This window comes from Elephas maximus, chromosome 16 (assembly GCF_024166365.1).
Source record: "Elephas maximus indicus isolate mEleMax1 chromosome 16, mEleMax1 primary haplotype, whole genome shotgun sequence".
Classification (NCBI taxonomy): domain Eukaryota; kingdom Metazoa; phylum Chordata; class Mammalia; order Proboscidea; family Elephantidae; genus Elephas; species Elephas maximus.
The window spans coordinates 28,511,182-28,536,176 of record NC_064834.1 but is presented as its reverse complement, the minus strand read 5'-3'; the positions used below and the strand labels follow the sequence as shown (position 1 = coordinate 28,536,176).

At 38.6% G+C, this 24,995-nt stretch overlaps 1 protein-coding gene across 5 annotated transcripts in view; it reads right to left on the bottom strand.

Moving 5' to 3' along the window:
• Positions 1 to 24,995, bottom strand: part of SLC16A9 (solute carrier family 16 member 9) — a 53,943-nt gene that overhangs the window by 27,171 nt on the left and 1,777 nt on the right. Inside the window, exon 2 of one of the 5 annotated variants that reach the window (XM_049855332.1) lies at positions 16,801 to 22,882. The exons of 2 other annotated variants lie outside the window; for them this stretch is intronic. The gene's annotated coding sequence lies outside the window, so the exon portion shown is untranslated. Of the gene's footprint in view, positions 1 to 16,800; positions 24,341 to 24,995 lie in introns of those variants that run through there. 2 more of the 5 variants (XM_049855330.1, XM_049855333.1) reach the window with 2 other exon arrangements.

Here is a 24,995-nt window from a genome sequence, read left to right as displayed (position 1 = left end):
TTTATCGTTTTGCTAATATTGTAATTGAGGTCATTTCTTTGTCTTATTTTCTGTATATTTGAAAGCTACTGGCGTGTGTCTGTTAATTTTGTATCCCCTTACCTTATTAATTAAATTCTTTTGTTTGCAGTAGATATTCAGATAATTCCCTTGGGTATATAAAATATTTGAGATGGTACAGTTATGTAATCATCTGCAAACAGTGATAGTTTTACCTCATTTTGAATTTTTACACTTCTAATTCCATTAAAGAGTACACCCAGGATAATGTTAAATAATAAGAGCATACATCTTTGTGAAGTTCCTAACTTTAATGGGAATATCTTCAGGTGCCATGACGCCGGCTCTGGGCCTCTGATAAATTTATTTTATAAGTTAAGAAAGCATCCATCATTTTCTATATTTGAGTGTGCTGGTGGAGCAATGGTTAAAAGCTCAGCTGCTAACCAAAAGGTTGGCAGTTCAAACCCACCAGGCACTCTTTGGTAACCCTATAGGGCAGCTTTACTCTGTCCTATAGGGTCTCTATGAGTTGGAATTGATTCGATACCAACAGGTTTTAAGGAGATAATTGTATAACTTTTTCTTTATAAGGCTTAATATGATAAAATCTATATTTTTATTATAGAACCATTCATGAATTATTGCCTTAAATCCTCCTTGGTTAATGTATTATTTCGATTATATGTATATATATGTATATTTTAGGATTTTTAAATTCATAAGTGAGATTTGTATATTTTTCACATTTTCAATATTTTCCAGGTTTTGGTAAAAAATTATTTACTTTATAAGAAGAGTCTGTAATCTTTCCCTTTTTTTTCTAAGTTCTGAAACAGTTTACATGGCAATGGATTTGGAGGCCAGAGGTCTGACCTCCTTGCCCCCAACCAGGCCTCCCACTTGGTCTACATCTCCTGTGTCTCTCCACTATACCAAGCTTACAGTCAGGTTCAACAATGTCTTCTCTGCCCACAGATCTTGCCAAGTGTGAAAATCATCCATGCATTCATGCGCGTGGTTAGATGACAAAGCATTTGACTACCTGAAGAAAGTCATAGTTACACCCATCATTTACCTGGGCTTCTGTGAATTTCTTCACTTAGGCATTCAGAGTGCTGGGCAGAAAATCATGCCACCACTTGCCACAGGCCTTTGTACAAATTAACTTTTAACACTTATTAACCAAGACATGTGACAATTTGTGCACAAAACTGTAGGCTCTAAAATTCAGGTTCTCGAACCACATGATTGTGCTAACAGGCAGACTATTCCAAACTTCCAATTATCTATATCCTTTGAAGTAATCAGACTTGTCTCTCCGTCAAAAATTTATTCCCTCGAGTACCTACTCTATTGTTAAACAATGTAATTCTGGTCCTTCTATTGACAATTTTAGGACTTTATAATTCTGTTCAGAATTCCCTTTAAAGAAAATACAGTCTTAATTCCCTAAATCAGAAAATATATGGTAACGGTAAGCCACTGCTGTCGAGTCAATTCCAACTCATTAAAAAAAAAAAAAACTCATAGCAACCCTATAAAACAGAGAATTGCCCCATAGGGTTTCCAAGGAGTGGCTGGTGGATTTGAACTGCCGACATTTTGATTAGCAGCCAAGCTCTTAACTACTGTGTCACCAGGACTCCAGTATATGGTAGAAAGAGTCAAATATCTAACGAGGCTAAAGGGTTGTGTAAAGACAAATATTTATGAGATTGTCCTTCATTTAAATCCTAAAATTACAGCACTTCAGGAAAAGTACACATTTACATAGGCAGAGCACCAGAATCAGAAATAAAACCAGTATTTTTTGGTGGAGGGGTATCTTGCTTGCCAGTTTTCAAACTGTAAGTAGACATAATGCCTTTCTATCCCAAAATCTTTGCATTTCCTTTCCTTTCTTTGCCTTGGGTGACATTTTGACATATAAGACAGGAGCCAGAGAAATTCCTCTCAGAGTAAACATTTGGGCAGAGAAAATCTTTGAAATTCAAAGCTCCCATGTATATCATTTCTGACTAGAAAGATAAGTTTTTATAAACAGTTGGTTAACAGCTTCATACTGTCATGTCTCATAGTTTAAGATATATGTAGTGTTCACTAGAACAGGGTAAAAAATACCGCTTAGTGATTTCTTGTTTTCTATCAGGGTAACACATTTTTCCTGCAGCTACCTCTATTTCTTAGCAGTCTCTCATCCCCTCTTTTTGTAATAGCAACCTGTTTCCTTTTGAGAACTTAAACCATTTACCATCAAGCTGATACTGACTCATGATTCTGAGTCTGATTCTACTCAGAGTAGAACTTTACTCCACAGGGTTTTCGGTGGCTGAATTTTCAGAAGTAGACTGCAAGGCCTTTCTTTCTAGGTACCTCTGGATGGACTCAAACCTCCAACCTTTTGATTAGCCACTAAGCATACTTGCACCACCCAGGGAGTCTGGGGACTTAGAAACCCCCCCCCCCACCACTGGTGGGACTGTTAATCAAGGTTCCTTGACCTTGAACCATGCAGTGGTACCTAACCCAAGCACCAGTAAGATCTATCTCCCAAGACCCTAAATCTTGAGAGAAATGCTATAAAAGATGAAAAATCTGTGGAGTTGATTCATCACAACAGTAGTACCCTGAAGAAACCCTCGCTGAGTTCCTAGTACCTTGACCTTTAGAGATATTCAAGTGTGGTTTCTCTAGCCCTCCATTTTATTCTGTGAGTGAACCCAATACCTTTACCAGTAAATTGTTAACTAGTATCAGCTTTTTTTACTTTCAACAGAACAACCCTAAGATCTATTGTGAGTATGCAGTAACTAAGTTAATTTATCCATCCATTCTCCTCTTGGAGCCCTGGTGATACAGTGTTTAAGAAATTGGCTGCTTACTAAAATGTTGGCTGTTCTAATCTACCATCTGCTCCTTGGAAACTCTATGGGGCAGCTCTACTCTGCCCTATAGGGTTGCTATGAGTTGGAATTGACTCCACGGCAACAGGTTTGGTTTTTCTGGTTTGTATTCTCCTCCTGGTCCCATTTAACTAAAGGTAAAGCTCAAGTATAGTCTATGACCACAGAATATAAGAAATATAGATATATCATACTTTTTCTTCAAATTTCTTCTTATTATCCCCTCTCCTATTTCTTATGATCCAATGTAATAAACTGTCTTATCTGGCATATTCAGCATTTTTTCAATTGAAAACTCTAAAATTTCCACTATACCCATTCGTCTTAATATTTATAAGAATCCAGCATAATAAAGGTGGTCTTCATTCAAACAGTTGGGTTTTTTGTTTGTTTGTTTGTATCACTTACAATTTAAATTACATTGCACTAGATACTAAGAAAATTACAGGAAATATAAGTCCCTTAGGACTTCATAACCCCCATCAGGAAGGTTAAGATACATGGACATAGAGAAGATATATGCACAAGAGAGTATATAATTCTGTGTCAAAGAGGTGGATGAATATTACATGTTTAAGAGTTGGGAGAAAATGAAAACAATTGAAATGGGAGCAGGAACAAAAGACCTCATTAAGTTGGTTGGTTCTAAAGGACAACGGAGAAATTCACACAAAGGCAGCCCAGGTGTTTTAGGCTGGGTTCTCTAGAGAAACAAAACTAGAAGCAAGGAGAGAGAGAGAGAGATTTATCTGAAGGAAATGGCTCACATGGTTGTAGAGGTTGGCAAGTTCCAAGTCCGTAAGTCAGGCATCATGCTGGAGGCTTCTCCAGATTAACGTAGCTGTAGTGTCTGACAAGCCCAAGATGGGCAGGTCAGATGGCAGGCTACCGGCTCACAGGCTGCAGAGGCCACTGAATCCCAAAATCAGCAGGCAATACTACAGACCATTGGCTAGAGTCCCAACATCCAAAGGTTAGATGATGAGGCGTTGGATGCAGGATCCAGAACAAGCAAAAGCCAGTGAGCATTTCCAGAACGGCAATATATATTGGATGCAAGCCACACCCCTGAGGAAACTCTCCCTATAACTGACTGGCTGATCAGATCAGATCACCATGGAGGTGATTACATTGCATCACAAAATGGAGGATAACTACACCAATACATGGCTGCCAAATTATATCGTTACGTAGTTGCCAAACAATCCCATCACATAACTGCTAAACCACTGAGAATCATGAGCTAGCCAAGTTAACGCACAAATTTAGCCATCACACAAGGCAAGAGGAGCAACATGAACAAAGGTGTAGAATCAGGGTCGGTCTGAAAAGTTTGGTGGGAAGTGAAGAGGGGAGGTCTTCAGGGCTCATAGAGGAAAACAAGATTAGAAAGATAGTTCTCTCAGTTCAAATTTAAGAAAAAGAATGTGTTTGAAGAAGTCTGTGTTTATAACCCCAAAATAGGATTTTTCTCACACTTTATGTAATAAACCCTGGTATTGATAATCCATTCATATTATCTAAAAAGTGGATTTTTTTCCTAAAAAATAGCAACATCTATACATACAAGAAGGCGTTGTTTAATTTGGACTAGTGTTCTATGAGCATATTCAAAAGTTTGGATTTTTAGTCATAAAACTTATGAAAATATGCTTCTAGGATACTCACATACTTTAGCATAGTCTAGTAAATTCTTTGAGAAGTTTAGATCTGTATCAACTAGAGTGTTAACAAATCAGGAGCCTGCATGTCCAGACACCTTACAAAACTCAAAATTAGAAACCATTTTGAGAGACCATTTGAAGAATACCATAATTTCGAGGGGAGGCCCTGGGCGGTGCAAATGGCTAATGTACTTGGCTACTAACCAAAATGTTGGAGGTTCAAGTCCACCCAGATGAACCTCAGAAGAAAGGCCTAGTGATCTACTTCTGAAAAATCTGCCACTGAATACCCTATGGAACACATTTCTACTCTGACACACAGAGTTGCCAGGAACGGCACTTAACGGCAACTTGTGGTGGTTTAGAGACAGTTTTGTCACTTTACAGGGTCTGATGCGATATCATAAAATTAACTTTTACTTACAATGTAAGTGTATATCTTAACTAACATTAACTTGAAAATTAAATATATTCCACATATTGCTACCCTCCCTTGGAGGGGAGAGGAGAACATGAAATAAAACCATAGTAAGATATCATTATTAAACAAAATTAGATTATCATTAGTATAAATGACAGCATATCTCCTAAAGCTAAAATTTGTTTTGTTAAAGGGAAAGGAGGGTAGGGCAAGTTCAAAGACAATTCCTTTGAAAAATCAAAAGGACTATTGATGTAAGCCTCATTTCACTCACAGTAAAGTGTTAAGCTCCAATGCCTTAGCCTGCATTTAGTTTGGGCTTAAACAATGCCAGTCCTCTGTAATATCCTCAACTCTTTATACTTGTTGAAAATTTCAGTTCTCCCGGATACAGGATGTCAGAATTTCCTATTTGACATTTTATGGATGTTTAATAAACTCAATAGCATGTTTGACAAAGAAATTTTTCTGTCCCTGAAATGTATGCCACATATTTTTTTTTTTTGCTAAATATAAAGTGACTGACAATTTTTTAATCTTATTTTCAGTTGACACTTCCCTCTAGTCTTTTTCCCCTTCACCACAATAATCTCTGATAGCCCCTCCTTGAACTTGATCTATAAATATCTCACAAGAAATTCAAAGATGCATTTTTTACATGAAATATGGAAGGAGGTAAAAATAGAAAATTTTGATTTGAATCTCAATCACCACCTAATTACATGATGCTGAAACATTTCATTTTAAGAGACTAACCCGCGCCCCCCCCAAAAAGCGCATTGCCATCGAGTCAATTCTGACTCATATCGATCCTAAAGAACAGAGTAGAACTACCCCACAGGGTTTCCAAGGAGCACCTGGTGGATTCAGACTGCTACCTTTTGGTTAGCAGCTGTAGCTTTTAACCACTATGCCACCAGGGTTTCCTTTAAGAGCCTGAGATTATGTAATTGCATCCTTGGGAAAAAATAGCTGACTCAGGGTCAAGGTTGTCTTTAACTAGACATCTGTGAGGCATGTCAATAGTCTAAATCATACTGGGTTCCACCACCTTCCTTCAGTTACACTTATGGTACTCTTATTACATGGAAGTCTATACACCATCGGCACCTGTATAAAGGAGAGGACCAGTTACTGTGATTACTACACACAAGAGGTTCAATAACTATGGAACAATAGTTTTGTAGGAAAGCCATTTAAATCCATATACTTTATGTCTTCATTTCTATGCTCATTAAAGTTGCCCTTAATTGCACCAATGGTTCTTCAGACACAGACGTAGTCAGAGGGCAGGGTCCTGGGGTTAAAAAACAAAGCAAACAAAAAACATCTCAAACAGAAACATCGCTACTGACCTTATAGAAATAAAAGAGGAGCCCTGATGAAGCAGTGGCTAAAGCGCTCAGCTGCTAACCAAAAGGACGTCAGTTCAACCCATCACCTGCTCCATGGGAGAAAGATGTGGCAGCCTACTTCCTTAAATATTACAGCCTTGGAAACCCTACAGGGCAGTTCTACTCTGTCCTATAGGGCTGCTATGAGTCGGAATTGACTCAGTGGCAATGGGTTTGGTTTTGGTTTTGAATGTAAGGCAACACTGTGAACAACTGCATACCAACAAATTAGATAAATTAGATGAAATGAACAAATTCTTAGAAAAAAACTACAAAAACAGACTCAAAAAGAAATTGATAACCTGAATAGAACTATAACAAGAGATTGAATTAGTAATCAAAAAAACTTCCCACAGAGAAAAGGCCAGACCCAGATGGCTTCATTGGTGAATTTTACCAAACATTAAGAAGGATATCACAAATTCATCACAAATTCTTTCAAAAAATGGAAGAGGATGGAACCCTTCCCAACTCATTCTATGAGTCCAGTATTATCCTGACAACAAAACCTGACAAAGACATCACAAGTAAACTAAAGACCTATATCCCTTAAGAATATAGACACAAAAAGTGTCAACAAAATATTAACAAACTGAATCCAGCCACATATGAAAATAATCATCCCATCATGACCAAGTGGGACTTATCCCAGGAATGCACGGTTGGCTTAAAATATGAAAAGCAATCAATATAGTACCCCATATTAGTAGTTTAAAAGACATAAACTATATGATAATCTCAATAGATGCAGAAAAGGTATTTGACAAAATCCAATACCTCTTCATAATAAGAACATTTAAAAACCTAAGAAATGAAGGGAATGCCCTCAACTTGATAAAGGCCATCTATGAAAAGCCCACAGCTATCATCATACTTAACAGAGAAAAACTGAATGCTTACGTCCAAGATCAGGAATAAGACAAGGATGTACACTCTTACCACTTCTATTCCACAAGAAAAAGGAACAAAAGACCTTCCGATTGTAAATGGGAAGTAAAACTATAACTATTTCCAGATAACATGATCTTGCATATAGAAAATCATAAGAATCCACTAAAAACTACTACAGCTATAAATAAGTCCAGCAATACAAGTCAATATACTAAAATCAACTGTATTTCTATTTACCAGCAATGAGTAATCCAAAAACAAAATTTAAAAAATTCCATTTTTGATAGCATCAAAAACAACAAAATACTTAGAAATGAACAAAATACTTAGAAATAAACAAAAGAAGTACAATGCTTGTACACTGGAAATTACAAAACATTGTTTTAAAAAAAAACAAACCCAAACCCAGTGCCGTCAAGTAGATTCTGACTCATAGCTACCCTATTAGACAGAGTAGAGCTGCCCCATAGACTTTTGAAGGAGCACCTGGTGGATTCGAACTGCCTACCCTTTGGTTAGCAGCCATGGCACTTAACCAGTACGCCACCAGGGTTTCCATAGAAATTAAAGACGATCTAAATAGAGAGATAGCCTATGTTCATGGATCAGAAGACTTACTCTTGTTGAGATAACAATACTCTTCAAATTGATCTACAGGTTCAATACAATCCCTATCCAAATTCTATATGGAAATGAAAGGGACTGAGGTTTGCCAAAAAAAAAAAAAAAAGGAGGATTCATACTGCTTGATTTCAAAACTTAAAGCTACAGTGATCAATACTGTGTGGAATTGGCAAAGACTAGACATATAGATCAATGGAATATAATTGAGACTCCAAAAATAAATCCTCACATTTATAGTCAAATGATTGTTAACAAGGGTTTCAAGAAAATTTAATGGAGTAAGAAGAGTTTTTCCAAAAAATTGTGTTGGGACAATTAGATATCCACACACAAAATAATGAAGTTAAACCCTTACCTTACACCATACACAAAAGTTAACTCAAAATTTAAGAGATAAAAACTATAAACTCCTAGAAGAAAACATAGGGGTAAATCTTCATGACTTTAGGTTAGGCAATAGCTTCTTAGATATGATGCCAAAATCAGAAAAGAAAAAAATTTTTTTTTTCAGAAGCAAAAAAAAAAAGATGAAGTGGACTTCTTCAAAATTAAAAGTTTTTGTGCTTCAAAGGATGCCATCAAGAAAATGAAACGACAACTCAAAATGGGGGAATGTGTTTGCCAATCATACATCTGACAAGGAACTTATATCCAGAATATATAAAGAACTCTTACAATTCAACAACAATAACAATAATAAAACCCAAATAACCCTATCTATAAATGGGCAAAGTGCTTGAACAGGCTTTTCTCTGAAGAGGGTATTCAAATGGCCAACTGCCTATGAAACATTGCTCAACACCCTTACTTACTAGGAAAATGCAAATCAAATGAGATACCAGTCACAACCACTAGGGTGACTATAACCAAAAAGACAGTTAATAAGGAGTGTTGATGAGGATGTGGAGAAATTGGGACCCTCATGCACTGCTGGTGGGCATGAAAATGGTGTTGGTGGGCATGAAAATGGTGTAGCACTTTGGAAAACAGTTTGAAGGGTGTGAATGGGGAATGACTGCTAAAGAGTACATGGTTTCATTTTGGGGGTAATGAAAATAGTTTAAAATTAGATTGTGGCATGGTGCACAACTCTGGGAATATACTAACAACAGCTGAACTGTTCCCTTTAAATGAGTGAATTTTAAGGCATATGAATTACTTTTCAATAAAGCTGTTAAAAAAAAGAACACTTTGAATACTACTGTAAATTATATTTCAGTTCTGACTTCAGTATAATAAGTTTCATAAACTAGACAGCATATAATAATAATAAGTTTCATAAATATATTTCATAAACTAGACAAGACTGCTCTGCCAAAGCAGTTCTATTACTGATATTGTACTTTCCCCCAAACTACGACCCTTGCCCTTCCAGCCATATATCACTGATTCTGTACCACAGCAGCTGGGGTAAAGGAATTCTGGGTATTGGGAAACAATTCTTTGGAAATTATAACCAAAATGTACGTAAAACAAGTTATTCTTTGGGTGTTCTCCTAACAATGTAAAAAAACATAATTCTTTGTGAATTCTAACGAAAATGTAGCCAAGCAAATACACTTTAAAGCATACTTAAGTTCATACTTAGAGTATAAATTTATTAAATTTTATTTAATGGGAAAAAAAGTATTTAAAAGGCGGTTAAGATGTACAAGCAATCAACCCTCTCTTTCTAGTTCTTGAGTCTGCCTTCTACCAACGCTTTTTCCACTTTGACTTTCCTATTTGTTAAGTAATTTCATCCTACAGTGTTTGAAGGGTAAAAAGTGCCACATCTGTGGTCATCAGTTGCAAAAGTGCCAGCCCAATTATAATTTATTTTTTTATAACAATTTTGGATAAACATAAAGCTTTAAAATAATAGAAGCTCCCTCTGGGTCAAATACATAAACTTTACAGAGAATCTACTCGTAGATTCATCTGTTAGTGAACATGGTTGTGTTAGCGCTAATATTGATCCTTTAAAAGTTATCTTCACTGCCTCAATTCTGTTCCTTCTGGCTAACAGTTCATAATCAGCACAGCTCATGATTTCTCTTCTAAAGAAAAATAAATTTAATCATACATCAAAATCACTTTTTAAAGGAGAAGCCCCTGCCTTTTGTCTTGCTTCTGGAAACCCTTTGCATAGTGGTTAAGAGCTACGGCTGCTAACCAAAAGGTTGGCAGTTTGAATCCACCAGGTGTGCCTTGGAAACCCTATGGTGCAGTTCTGCTCTGTCCTATAGGGTCTCTATGAGTCTAAACCGACTCGATAGTGATGGGTTTTTTTGTTTGTCTTGCTTCTAAATAAACTATTAAACCTCTTTGTAAAATCATATCGAGCCATTCTTATATTAAAAAAAATTACCCTCTACATATCTATAATTTTATAAGCATTTTCTACAATATAAATAGCTATGAAAAGTGAACTCTAACAGTTTTAGTACAACTGTGAATCCAATTGTGGTGGCCTTAATCAGATTGTCTCAGAAGTTAAGAGACGACAAAGACACTTCCATATTTTAGGGTCCCAGTATATTAAGCAGAAGAAGAAAAAAAACCAAAGTGGGTGTCTTAACTATCTAGTACTGCTATAACAGAAATACCACAAGTGGGTAGCTTTAACAAGCAGAAATTCATTTTCTCACAGTTTAGGAGGGCAGAAGTTCAAATTTAGGGTGCCGGCTCTAGGGGGAGGCTTTCTCTCTCTTTTTGGCTCTGGAGGAAGGTCCTTGTCTCTTCTGAGCTTCTCCTCCTGAGCAATCTTCATGTGGCTTAGCACCTCTCTTCCTCCATCTCTGCTTACCTAATCTGCTCCTTTTATCTCTTGTAAAATACTGACTAAAGATACACCTTATATTAATTCTACCTCTTTCATATAACAGAGAACTGATTCCCAAATGGGATTATAACCATAGGCATAGAGGTTAGGATTTACAACACTTATTTTGAGGGGACACAATTCAATCCATAACATCCCACCCTCTGGCCCCCCAAAATTCATGTCCTTGACACATGCAAAACAAATTCACCCCATCACATCATCCATGAAGTCTTAAATCCCATCTTCTGAATCATCTTAATCAAATATGGGGCAAAATTCCTCTTCATCTGTGAACCTATGAAATCTAGATTACAAGTTATCTGCCTTCAAAATACAATGGTAGATCAGACACAAGGTAGATATTTCCATTACAAATGGGAGAAACTGGAAGGAAAGAAGAGATAACAGGGCACAAGTATAAGTCCAAAACTCAGCAAATAAATTACATTGGCTCTCAAGCCCTGAAAATAATTCTCTGCTCTCTGAGACCATCTGGGCAATGGTCCCACCCTCCAGACTCTGGGTGTTGGCCCATGCCCTCTGAATTCTGGATGGAGGACTCTTGGCCCTGGGCTTCACCTCCTTCTGTCAAGCCCACTGGGAGAGCAACTCTGCTCCCCTGGCTTTGGGCAGCCCCATTCTCCTAATCCAACTGAGTGGTGACCCCACCCCCTTAGCCCTGGCAGGCCTTATTCTTTTGCCCCTTGAGCACGGCAGCCCCACTCTCTCAGCTTTGGGTAGTGGCCCCATCCCCCTGGCACACCTAAACAGCAACCCCACACTCAGAAATTGAGTTCGTGAAGAACCAACTCTTTGGCCTCACCCTTTGCGATTCAGGAGACCGTGGCCCCACCCTTTGAAATCGAGAAGGCCCTGCTCCCCATGCTCCTTCCAACAGTTCTGCTGATCTCAGAGTTGCTCCAGGGATGGTTCTTTTCTTTTCTCGGAAGACAACACACGCAGCTCTTTTGACCTATTTCCTGCCTGTAGAATTCCAAGAGGCAGACAGCGTTCTTTCCTTTCATTTTTTCTCTGTTCCCTTTAGTCTAAGCTGATGGATTTTCTGCTGTGGTGGTTGGTTAGACCTATCAGTCACAGGCTTAAGCTCTTTAGCAAAATATTGTGTAGCCACATCCTTGATGAACGTTCTAGGACACATGTCCTTAGTTTGTAGAACAGAATTTTCCAAATCTTTAAGTTCTGTTTTCATTTTGCACAGTTCATTTTTAAGTCCATTCCATTGCTCTCACATTTTACTATAAGCAGCAAGATGAAACCACATGGCTCCTTTAAGACCTTGCTTAGAAATCTCCTCAGCCAGGTGTCTGAATTCATCACTTACAAGTTCTACCTTCCACAAACATTTTAACATTCTGACAAGTTCTTTGCCACTGCATAAAAAGCATCGCCCTTCCTCCATTGTCCAATCCCGTATTCATCATTTTCTTTGAAGCCTCACCGGAAGCACGTTTAACATCCACATTTCTAGCACCATTCTGTTGCTGGTGTTGTATGTATCCTCCAAGAAGACAGAGACTTTCTCTATAGTTCTCCTCACTTTCTTCTGAGCCCTCATGAGAATTGCCTCTGGCGTCTATAATTCTGACCAACAGTCTCTTCACGGCAATCTAGGCTTTTACTATTAGATGCCTTAAAACTCTTCCAAAAAAAAAAAAAAATCTCCCAGTCTCCACTCATTACCCAATTCCAAAACCATTTCTACATTTTAGGTGTCTGTTAGACCAGCACCCCATTCTTCCAGTACTATCATATTCTGTCCTAGCTATCTAGTGCTGCTATAACAGAAATTCATGACTGAGTGGCTTTAACAATCAGAAATTTATTTTCTCACAGAGTAGGACTGTAGAAGTCCGAATTCAGGGTGCCGCCTCTAGGGGAATCCTTTCTCTGTCAGCTCTGGAGGAAAGTCCTTGTCTCTTCTGAGCTTCTGCTCCTGGGCAGCCTTCGTGTGGCTTGACATCTCCTCCCATCTCTGCTTGCCTCATCTGCTCCTTTTATCTCTTGTAACAGATTGACTCAAAACATGCCCTATACTAATCCTGCCTCATTAACATAGTAGAAAACTCATCCCCAAATCGGATTACAACCACATGCATTGAAGTTAGGATTTACAGTACATATTTTGGGGGAACACAATTCAATTTATAATAGTGGGGATATAACAATTAAGGTATCAATTAAAAGCTTACACTTTAAAAATTAATGTGATAAAATAAAATGTGGAAAAAAACCAATGCCTATTAACTGATGAATGAGTAAATAATGTGGTACATCCATACAAGAAATATTATACAGAAAGGAATTAGTCCTTTCTGATACATGCTACAACATGGATGAACCTTAAAAACCTTATGCTAAGTGAAAGAAGTTGGTCACAAAAAATACATATATATATCATATGCTTTCATTTATATGAAATGTCCATAATAGGCAACTTTATATAGACAGAAAGTTGATTAGTGGTTGCCTAGGGCTGACAAGTAGGAGCCCTGGTGGTGGAGTGGTTAAAGTATTCAGCTGCCAACCAAAACAGTTAGGGGGTTTGAACCCACCAGCCGCTCCGCAGGAAAAAGATATGGCAGTCTGCTTCCGTCAAGATTCACAGCCTTGGGAACCCTATGAGGCAGTTCTACTCTGTCCTATATGGTTGCTATGAGTCAGAATGGATTCAATGGCAGTGGGTTTTGTTTTTTGCTTTTTTTTGGCGGGGCAGGACTTTGTTTTTGGTTAGGACTAATGGGGTTGGGAGAAAGTGGGGAGTGACTGCTAATGGGTAGAGGATTTCTTTTTGAGGTGATGAAAATGTTCTAAAATTGATTGTGGTGATGGTTACACAACTCTGTGAATAGACTAAAAATTATCCAACTGTATACTTTAAATGGGTAAACTGTGTGGTACATAAAATGTATTTTAATAAAGCTGCTAAAAAATTAATACAAATCCCCACTGTACCAATTTCTCAAAACTCACTATATTGTACATTTAAAATTGGTGGATTTTACTGTATGTAAATTATACCTCAATAAAGCTGATTTTAAAAAGAAAAAAAATAATAATGCTACAAACACCACGTGGTTCCAAAGATTGTACATATAGCCTGATTTAGAGATAACATCAACAATATCTGTATACAGTCCTTCATAAATGTGAGTTCCATCCCAGGCCTTGCTCTCTTCCCCATCTACGCCCACGCCCACAACCCCACATACACACCCAGGCCTTCACCGGGAAACAGGTCTGCACCACAGCAATAAAACCATGAGATCCTGGGTGGCTTATTTCACTTGTAGCTCCCCAAACAAAGGAATAATAGAGAGCAAAGCTTTTATTAAGGTGCAGGAATGACTAAACATCATAAAAGAAAAAATTAAGCAATGAAAACAGAAAGTAAATTCAAGGTTTCTGAAGTAAACATCGGCAAGCTGTGCATGCTTTGTGCACATATGGAAGAAGGATGTACAAGAAAATGATATGAAGCAAGTTCACAGTATTTTCAATTGCATGATAGTCTCTGTTTACTCCTCTTAGTTTTGCCATAAAGTTGGGATAGCAAGGAAGAAGGAACATTTTTGTAGTCTCTGGTTCCTGAATGGTGGGAACTGAGTAATGGTTAAAACCCTGAGCTTTGTTATTACATGTGTATCTAGGTGTCAATCCAGTCTACACTATTTACCATGTGATTCTGAGCCAGTGACTTAATGCCTCTGAGCCTGTTTTCTCATCTGTAAAATGGGATAATAGTGGATTTAAAGTGCAAAGCTCAGTGCCTGGTGGATAACAGAAAAGCTTAATAAATGTTGGCTATTATTATTTTCATAACTATAAGGGATTTCTGAAAATCTCACAGCCACTCTCTAAGGTCTAGTGTTACTTCTGCCAGAGTTCTAGAGCAACTAGTTACTGAATCATTTAGAATTCAAGGCTTCTACGGTCTTTTATTCCTTGAATGGTTTCTTGATACTTAACCCACCCACTACTTAAAACATTTAAATCAAGACTAGCTATTGACAGAAAAACAATTTGGAATAACTCAAAAGTGGAAAGTGGTGTCGACCATTAGAATTTGGATTCCTTTCAAATTTCAGGTTTAAGGTCTAAGTCTTTTCAGTGGTAGGGATCTCAGAATCTGCATTTTTAAAGAGACACTGCGATTCTGAGCAAGACTGTCCACAGACACACCTTGAGAAATGTTGCCCAATCACAGTGGTTCTTGATTCTGACCACGCTGGATTACCTGAGTGCTTTAAACACTCCCTACTCCAGGTCCCAATGCCAGAGATTCTGATATAACTGCTCTGGGGTGACAGCTGACCCTTAGTGTGCCTTTAAAACTTTCCTGGTGATTCTAACATGTAGCCAGCATCCAAAATCTCTACAGGATGGAAGGACAACTGCTGACCAGCTGTCCCAACTTCTGTTCCAGTGAATGAAGGATACAAACAGGAGAGTAAAGAGGCTAAGAGGCAGCCAGACCGAGGGGGAACCAGAGTGAGTGAAAACACTAATGCTGGGAGCCCACCTACCCAAACACAGCAGCTAGCACTTGGCTGTTCTTTTATCTCTAACCTGCCGTCTAGTCTATAAAGGACCAAGTTTATTCACTTCCCCAAATCTCTACTGATCACCGCATCTGGGGCTTCAAATAGAAAGCAAAGCAAAAATCCTTGTAGGAGAGATGACTATGCAAAAGTTATTTTCTTGTTTTTCTATAAAATATTTGGGAAAATGCAGGAAGGGACCATTGTTGATAATACAAATTTGAATAAATGAATACATTCATTTAACTGCAGATTTGCAAAAGTATTTTAATGAACATAGGAGAGAGTGATGTAAGAAAGTATACCAAACGACTCTTTAAAAAAAAATTAACATCTAACATGCTAATACCTAAATGAATAGAGGGTTATAGAAAAATAAGCACCTCTCTCTAAAGAATCAAAACTTTACAAAACAAGAAAGCAAAATAGTTGGACCTCTCAGGAGACCATGATTTTTTCTTTTTCTTTTTTATCACTAAGCAAATTGGACCGAGCCCTGGCGGCACAGAGGTTAAGCACTCGGTTGCTAATCAAAAGATTGGTCGTTCGAACACACCAGCCACTTCATGGGAGAAAGATGTGGCAGCCTGCTTCCGAAAAGATTATAGCCTTGGAAACCCTCTGGGGCAGTTCTACTCTGTTCTACATGGTCACTATGAGTCTGAATTGACTAGATGGCAAAGGGTTTGTTTTTTGGGGGGGCAAGCAAATTGGAGCTCAGAGGGAGAACAAAGGAAATGTACAGTTGCCTGCTCCGTCTTCACATGTGACTTTTGGCTCTGTCCCCACTGGCGGTGGCAGTGCTATTAATCCCACACTTTGATGTGGCAAATCCCCAAAGCCTGCTGGCTGGTCTCTGGCTGGAAAATGAACACAGATCTATCCTTTCAACTCCAAGGAGGGTCAAGCACATGCCATCACCAGCCAGGAGGGAGAAAAGTGTTTTCCCATCTTGTTCCCGTTGTCCCAAACAGCCAAGCATGGGTTAGCTGCCTCTAGAGAATCACGCAGTCACCCATAAGGCCATCCTTCTCCTCTATGGCAAACAGGGAGGAGCAGCTCCAAGAACTTCCTGATAGACGATGTCAAGTCAGTCCCCCCTGGCCCCCGCTCAGCATAAGCCATACTCCCCAGCCAGCCTCTGCAGTTCCCAACAGAGCAGGCAAGGGCTCAGCAGGAAAACACTGAGAAGACTATAACGACGATGGAGATAATGATGACAATTATACATGGCTGTCAACATGGTGACAGAGTCAGTTGTTCACATTAGCAAAATAATCTCTCGGTTTGGGGAGGCTGGTCCGGGAGATGCCAGGGTCTTCTGGCACATCTCCTTCTTTTATCAGACACTTGGTTTTAGGTTTCAGCTACCTCAAATTCGCCTGCATTGAAAACACACATACATATCCCGCCTCCACACAAAATATTATTGCCTTTTTTTTTTTTCTGTCTTAGGCTAGGTTCTCTAGAGAAGCAAAACCATTGAAGCATATATATGTGTATAGAGAGAGAGAGATTTCAAGAAAATGGCTCACACAGTTGTAGAAGCCGGCAAGTCCCAAGACCATGGGTCAGGTGTCAGGCTGGAGGCTTCTCCTGACTCATGTAGCTGCAGGGGCTGACGAACCCAAGATCAGAAAGTCACATGGTAGGCTGCTGGCTCATGGGCTGTGGAGGCTGATGAATTCAAGATCGGCAGGTAAGATGGCAGGCTGCTGGCTCATAGGCTGAGGAGGCTAACGAATCCCAAGATCGGTAGGCAGTACAGCAGGTAGTTGGCTCAAGTCGCAAGAAACAAGGGTCCGATGATGATAAACCAGATGCAGAATCCAAAGCAAGAAAGCAAGCAATCTTTGCCAGAACATCCATATATATATTGACTGCAGGCCACACCCCCGAGAAAACTCCCCTTACAACTAATTTGCTGATCACATCAGATTACATCGTGGAGGATAACTACATCATTACCTAACTAACTGCCAAAATACATCATTACACAACTGCCAAATCACTGAGAAGCATGGTCCAGCCAAGCTGACACACAACCATAACCATCTCATTACCACATCCCTCCTCCTTTCCCACAAAAAAGAAAAAAAATAGGGTATGGAACATTTTTCAACATCTCTTAGGATAATTTTCTGATAGTAAAAAAAAGGCAGCATATGGGAAGAGGGAAATTGCATTGAGGAAAGACCACAATGACAATGACAGGCTGCTTCTAGGTCACCAAAGGCCTTTGGTCACCAACAGACAGAAGACAAAACAGAGGCACTGAAGTCCAAACAAGGCTTGCTTTCATTCCCTTTCTTCCATTTTCTCACTCAGTTTCTTTCTGTCTCTTTCTCCCTTCCTTCCTTCCATTCTTCTCTTCCTTCCCTCCCTCTCTCTCTCCTTCTTTCTTTCTCCTCAAATCAGAAAGCTATGTACTTTACTAGTTACCCTTTTATCCAGTTGCCGCAGTACAGTTATTAGGGTACTTACTGGTAGAATGGAGGTAGGAATCAATTATCAAAGTTGACAAAGGCTACAAGTGGCTTTTTAAAAATCAGCTACTTTGTCTCTTAAGCACTGCATGAGTAAAGTTTGTCTCTGCTTTCTTCATATTCCACTTTTCTGCTCTTTTCCCAGTTCAAGGAGACACCTTTCTTATTTCAAAGAGTCCCAGAATCTTCCTTTAAACCAGTTCTCAAGAAAAGGTGGTAACTTACGAAGTGCCCCATTTTAAAGTCATATCTCCACATGGTAAGGCATATTCTAAAAGCATGCAGTGGATTTCAAACCTGGCTGAACAACAGAATTATGCAGGGAGCTTTAAAAATGACCAACACCTGGGCCCACAGCAGAGTAATTAAAACAGGATCTCTGGTGGTATGGCCAGGTCTTTAAAGAACTCCAGTTGAGTAGCTGTTGAGCTAAACCGGGGCTACAGCAAGACAGACCACCTTAATTGTACATCCTAGCTGCAGAAGCATAAAATGAAAAGATTGACTGCTATTATTTATTTATATGGATTTTTTTTTTTTTTTTTTACCCCTTTCAATCATGGCTCTAGAAAAATATTTAAATATCCTGATATTCCAATGATGATACCATTCTCTTTTAGGAATTCCCTAAGGGGTAGAGTTAAGAAGCTTTTCTAAAAATTAAATGTACTAGTATTAGCCACACCATCAAATAACTTTTAATAACTATTTCCTATGAACAGTTTCTATGTGTCAGACACAGTGCCAAGCACTTTCAAACACTCTCTTTTTTAATCTACATACAGCTGTACTAGATAGTTATCCATATCCCTCACTCGATCCCCAGTATCCATGGGCTTTTTGCTAGATTCTGTTTGAGGCTCCCTCCTTTTAACCCTCGACTCATCAGCTAATGCAAGTTCATGAATTGTCAATATGGTTGCATTCTTTTACTTTGGGAAGTTGATCTTAAACCTTTTATTTATTTATTTATTTTCATGGATTCTCCTTGATATGCCTGAATTTGCTCACATCATTCAGGGGCTTATACCAGAAAAGAGAAAATGTTGGATAAACTTATGTCTAAGTAATAATAATAATACTTCGAAATCTTCAAAGACCTTTTAGAATAAAATCTTCAGATCTCCTTTGGCTCGTAATCTTAAAGTCTTCACCAAAAGACATTTCTAGTCATTTCATAAGTTTTTTTAATATTCTCATACCACACAAAGACCAGCACTAATTAAATCAATACATATTTAGAGCAATATTAACCACTCCTTTCTCTGTACTGCAACCATATGTTGCTTATACCTCACTTTTCCTCTTAGTCCATTCTAGCACGCGTTATAATTATCCACCTACTTGTCTTTCTCCCTTTCTCTTCACTACACTGAAAAATCCCAGGGTCAAGGTGCAAGTCTGATATTCTTTATGTTCTTTCACATCTATGCATATAGTGGGCACTCAACAAATAACGTTTGTTGAATTTAATAGAAACACATGTTAAACTGTAGTTTGGGAGGCAATAGAAAGTAGTGGTCTAAAAGTGGTCTAGACAGTGTTATTCAAAATCCACAATGCACTACAGGTTGTAAAATCAGTAGAGGGTTGTGAACAGCTTTCGTTTTAATTGAAATTTACAACAGAATAAAAGAGACTAGAATAGAATATATAAGAGTACATCCTGCATGGCAGTAAGGGTTAAGTATTATTTTGTGAAGCTTTGCTTTGGGGTTTATATGTGTGCCTGTGTAAAGGTCATGCTGTAAAATATATTTTACTGACAGTTACAGTCAAAAAAGTTGAAATTTCCTGGTCTACAACATGGTCTTGGGTGTCTTTTCATCTGGATTTAAAGTTGAGGCTCTACCATTAGCCATGCAACCTTAGGCAAGCTAACCTTCTCAGGAGCAGTAAGGACTCCTTCCTCATAGAACTTTTATGAGGAATATAGGAAATAATCTCTATGAAGTACTAGGCACAGTGCTTGGCATTGACTAAATGTCAAGAGATGTTGGGTATTGTTACTGATGTTTCAATGTTTTCTTGAAAAAATAATTTAAGACCACTCTCCCGGCATCTACTTTCTCCCCCAAGCTCTTTCTAGCCTCACTAAATTATCATCAGAAATGCAAAGTAGTTACAACTCCATCTCCTGCTCTGATGTCTTTTCTGAATATCAGACACATATTTCTAAACAATTTCTAAGAATTTTGAACATCAAAATCTCACTTGGAACTAATAGTCTACCCAAACCATGACTTCATCTACCCTGAGACCTGAAGAACTAGATGGTGCCGGCTACCATTATGGACTATTCTGGTCAGGAATACAACAGATGGATACTCATAGAATGGGAACAGAATGTGGAACAGAACTCAATTTTCTAAAAAGCCCAGACTTATTGGACCGGTTGAGACTGGAGGACTCCTGAGACTTTCACCGTGATACTCTTTATTTAAATCTTGAACCAAAACTATTCCATTAGGTCATCTTTTAGCTACATAACAGATTGGCTCATAAAATAAACAGTATCATTCATAAGTACTGTCCTCCTTTAAAAAATTATCCCTATGAGATCAAACAGTCAACATTCATCAAAAGCAAAGACGAGAAGTCAAGGGGGCAGGGAAACTAGATTACTGGAAACAAAACAACCAGAGTGGAAATAATGAGAAAGTTGACACACTGTGAAAAATGTAACCAAAGTCAATGAATAAACTGTGTACAAGTTGTGAAATGGGAAGCTAATTTGCTGTGTAAACTTTCATCAAAAACACAATAAAATATTTTAATAAAAAAAAAAAAACTTACCTGGATGTACTCAGGCCCCACAAACTCAATACATCCATAATTCCTCCTTCTGAATTTCATCTGGAAAATGACATTATCATACTCCCAAGCAGGAGGCCTCCTCCTCATCCCATTCCCACTCCTCCTTGCCCAGTTTCCCATGCCAATCAGGAACAGGCTTTACAGCTCTACAATTGGACTCTTCCTCTCCATACTCTCTGCAAATGCCTGGACTGTCACAGCCACCTCCTGATGCACCCCTCTGCTTTTAGTCTCTCCCTCCTATAGTTCATCGTCCAAGCTGTTGCCAAAGCCATCTTTCTAAACCATAGACTTGATCATCTCACATCCTTCTTCCAATCTTTCAAATCACCACTCACAGTTGATCCCTTGGCAGAGTGCATGTTTTTTATTTAATTTATTACTATAAGCACTGGCTTTTTAAGGATGCTCCTTCCTGCCCTCATGGAGCTTACAATCTACTATCAATGAAACTGAAAAATTTTGTTTTATAAATCCATATGTTTTGTTCATATGGCATCAGATATCTTGATCTTTAAATACCAGCGAGTTACCTGATTCTTTTGGTTTTCAACTAAAGGTTTATAATGATCTAGCCTCCAACCACATCTCTCTAGCACTTTCCTCAGACCTGGGCTCCCCAAGCCGTTGCTCACAATTCAGCACATAAACCACGCTCTTTCCCTTCTCCACGCCTTTGTCCCTTTGTCGTTTCAGTCCCCACCTGATCTAGAGATAGCTGTAAAACCTTTCCCCAACTTGCCTACCTGACAGCCTCTTGCTTTTCCTTCAAGATTTGGCCCAAATGTATCCTCTTTCTTGAAACTCTCCAAGGATTATACATTCTTCCTCCAAGGTCTCACACTACTTTGGACAACCCTGTTATTATAACATTTATCAAAATGTACTGTAATTTGTTTTTGACATATCTAATGCACAAGCATATGTCATATCCATAGCACTAAGAATTAAGCCTGGCATATACTCAAGGCTCAACAAATCTTTACGAAATGAATGAATGAATTAATAGAAATCTACTTACTTAAATCCCTATATTTTAATATATTAAAATATTTGACCAAATAGCTTTCATTCAACACAACTGAATTGAGTGCACTTAGAAAGCAATGTGAAGCAAAGGAAATGTGCCCCCTGCCTTCATGGACCTTGCAGTCTACTTCCATAATTTAATATGAAAGGTTAGCCAAATACATGGGTAAAAGTAAAGAAATCAGTTTTGTTTTTTTTTAAATCCAAGCCTTTTACCTATGTAACATCAGATAGTACGTCTTTAATGATCGGATAATTCTCTGACTCATATTTAGTTTTAAATGCTAAGCACCCACTGACAGTGAAAACACCGCCTAAAGTGCAAGAGAGGGTTGATTCATTTCTGGGATCAGTACAAGGACGAACTATGACTCCGAATCATCATTCAGAGCCCTCTGTCCTTTCACAGTCAGCTCTGTCACAATAAGGTATACCATTTCTCTGGACATGTCATTCGTGTTTCCTTCCTATTGTCAATGTCTGTTCTGAACTTTTAAGTTAGGTCCACTTGTTTGTAAGACAGCATACTGACATAAACGTGCAAAGAATACACCCTAGCCAGTCAAATCCGAGAAATCCAGCTTTAATAATACAATTGTATTACAGGATTTCACTGCATAGTTCTCCTAGGATCCAGAGGCATTGAAGAGGATTGGGAATTAGAATCATATGCAATTCTATCTCTTTCATTTTCATTTTTATATTTTGGATCCATAATGCTTTTTGTTTTAAATCTCAACTGCTCTACTAGCTCAATTCATAAAAGCCAAACCATTAGCTTATTAACCTAATTGAAATTCAAGGACATTCCCAGATGTTTAAGAAGAGGGATAGGCTACATAGTGAAACCTTGCCAAGGTAAAGACAATGAATGTTTCTTTGTCTGAGCACCAAGCCTATAAATACACCTTATCCAAGTGGAAACCAGAATTGATTTTCCAGCTACTTATTATCTCACACTGGGGTGGAAAGGAAGAACAGGAAGGCAAATGTTTAGAGAAACAGCTCTGGGTTCTGAAATTAAACCAACAATTGTGAAGCTGGCGCAGGAGCGGGTAGTGTTTTGTTCTGTTGTACATAGTGTCGCTCTGAGTCGGAACCGACTCAAGGACACCTAACAACAACAATTGTCCCTGGACCCAACTGCTGGGCCCTCTGAATTATATCAACAGCATGACTATCGCAAAAGGACATTCTCTGACCTTAAAAGTCTTGTAGATCTATCATTGTTCAGCAGTGGCCAAAGTGCTCTTCCAAAGCTGTCACAATTTGGGCATGGGGATCTCTGCAATATGTTTTAGCAAAACGAGAAGAAATGGGTTAGAGATAAAATGGATTCAGAGACGTCTGAAGCCAGAAGGAACCTTGGAAATCATCTAGTCACAAACTGGCAGACACAGGCCAAATCTGGCCCCTACTAGACTTCGTTTGTTTGCCCTGTTCAGTGTTTCTGGCTTTTTTTTTTTTTTTTTTTTAACTATTTTGAGTGAGTTACCGATGTTTTAAAACTCTAAGATTTCACATAAAAATATGAATTTACGGATTCTCTTGAAATATTGGAAGAACTGGCAATACCGGGCCCTCATTCTTACGTAACAGTTGGCTGAAACTAATTTTGGCTCTCTTTGGATGGGGCATATTCTCTCCAGTTCCTTCTACTCCCTAATATCTCCCTGAAACAAGGCCAAGGTTGACTTGCATTTAGAGTTTCACCTGTGCTTTTTTTTTTTTTTTTCGATAATCAATTTGCTTTGCTTATTCATGATCCACGGCAGTCTCACTTGGGGCAACAGTGTGAATTTGCCACCACAGACCTAGTTCAACCTCTCATTTTAGAGATGAGAAAACTCAGGCAATACTGGGGAAGAGGCTACTATCGAGATCCCTTACTGATCAATCCTGCAAATAGTCACCTATTTCCAACTCCTGCTCTCAGACTTAGAGAAGAACATAGCAGGATTTGTAAACCATTCAGAGTCTGAAAAAGAAGGAAGTATAAGTAAAATAAAGTATGAGGGTCAGACACTAGGACACAAGTTATTATAATCATCTCCCCTTGGCCCCACTTTTCCTGTGCTCACATGCTGCCAGATTCTTGCTTCAGTTTATCGCAATCTCTATCTTGCGGAGTGTGGCACAGTGAGGAGCATTCTGGTGAAGAAACTTACCATGATACTCTCTACACTGAGCCTGTCTTTTGCTTAGCACAATCTGTACCTGATTATGTAGGGTCCAATCTGTTAAAACACACTTTTGTAGTTTGTGTACGTTGGCTGTATCATCTTCAGAATTAAAAGTCAAGACACACGGAAACATGAATGGGATGCGGAAATATAAGAAGATTTTCCATACCTCAGTGCCTATACTCCCTTGTTCCAGAACGCCTCCATTCTACCCAGGAAATCCTTCCTCAAGACTCAGCTAAAATGCATCACCCATCATAAAAACTTTTCTCAGTTCTTAATCCTGAATGAGCCTCCTTTTCTCTGTTCTTCACTTGCACACTATTGATGTTACTGTCATATGACTCCATTTGTACTAACTTGCACTGTAGATACTTTTAAACATGACTATCTTTCCCAGTAGGCTAAACTCTTTGAAAGCAGGGACTATGTGTCCCTTCATTGAATTTAGCTTTAAGTTATAGTTCAATCCCATTATGCTTTGGTGTCTACAAAAGACCTCTCAAAGAAAAGCTCAACTAGCTCGAAATATGAACTTCTGCAATCTTTAATTAGAAATAAAGTTGCTAGCTGATACTTTCTTGGAAAGCTCAAGTTACACAAGACGTTTCTTTTGCTACTTCCCACAAGCCTTCTACACTCAATTACATTCTATGAATTAAGTTCAATCCATAGATAGCTCACTGTAGAAAAAGATAACAAAAATGGGATTCAAAAGATTGGATTGAGAGGGTGGAGTTTGAAAATATGACCACATCTGTCTTATTATTATCGTGTAGCTCAAGTTTTACGACTAGATCCACCCTCAAAACACCATGACCCACCCTGATAAAGATTCAGACACCAACCAAGCCACATCACCACCACCTTTTCAAAGTCAGAAGCTAGACAAAATTTCCTCCTCTCCTGATTTACCCGCCCATATCTTTTGCCCTTTCTCATATTCATCCTATAAATACGGAGGGTCCTTGCTACCCCACTCTCACCTGCACACACAAGAGGAGAAACCCAGAAGGAGGTTTTTAAGAGATTACCAAAAACCAAACCCATTGCTGTCAAGTCGATTCCCACTCGCAGCAACCCTAAAGGACAGAGAACTGCCCCACAGGGTTTACAAGGAGTAGCTGGTGGATTTGAACTGCTAACATTTAAGAGGATAGTGGTGCTAAAAATATGAGTTGCTGCAAAATTTCAGGCCAAGATATTTTCTTATCT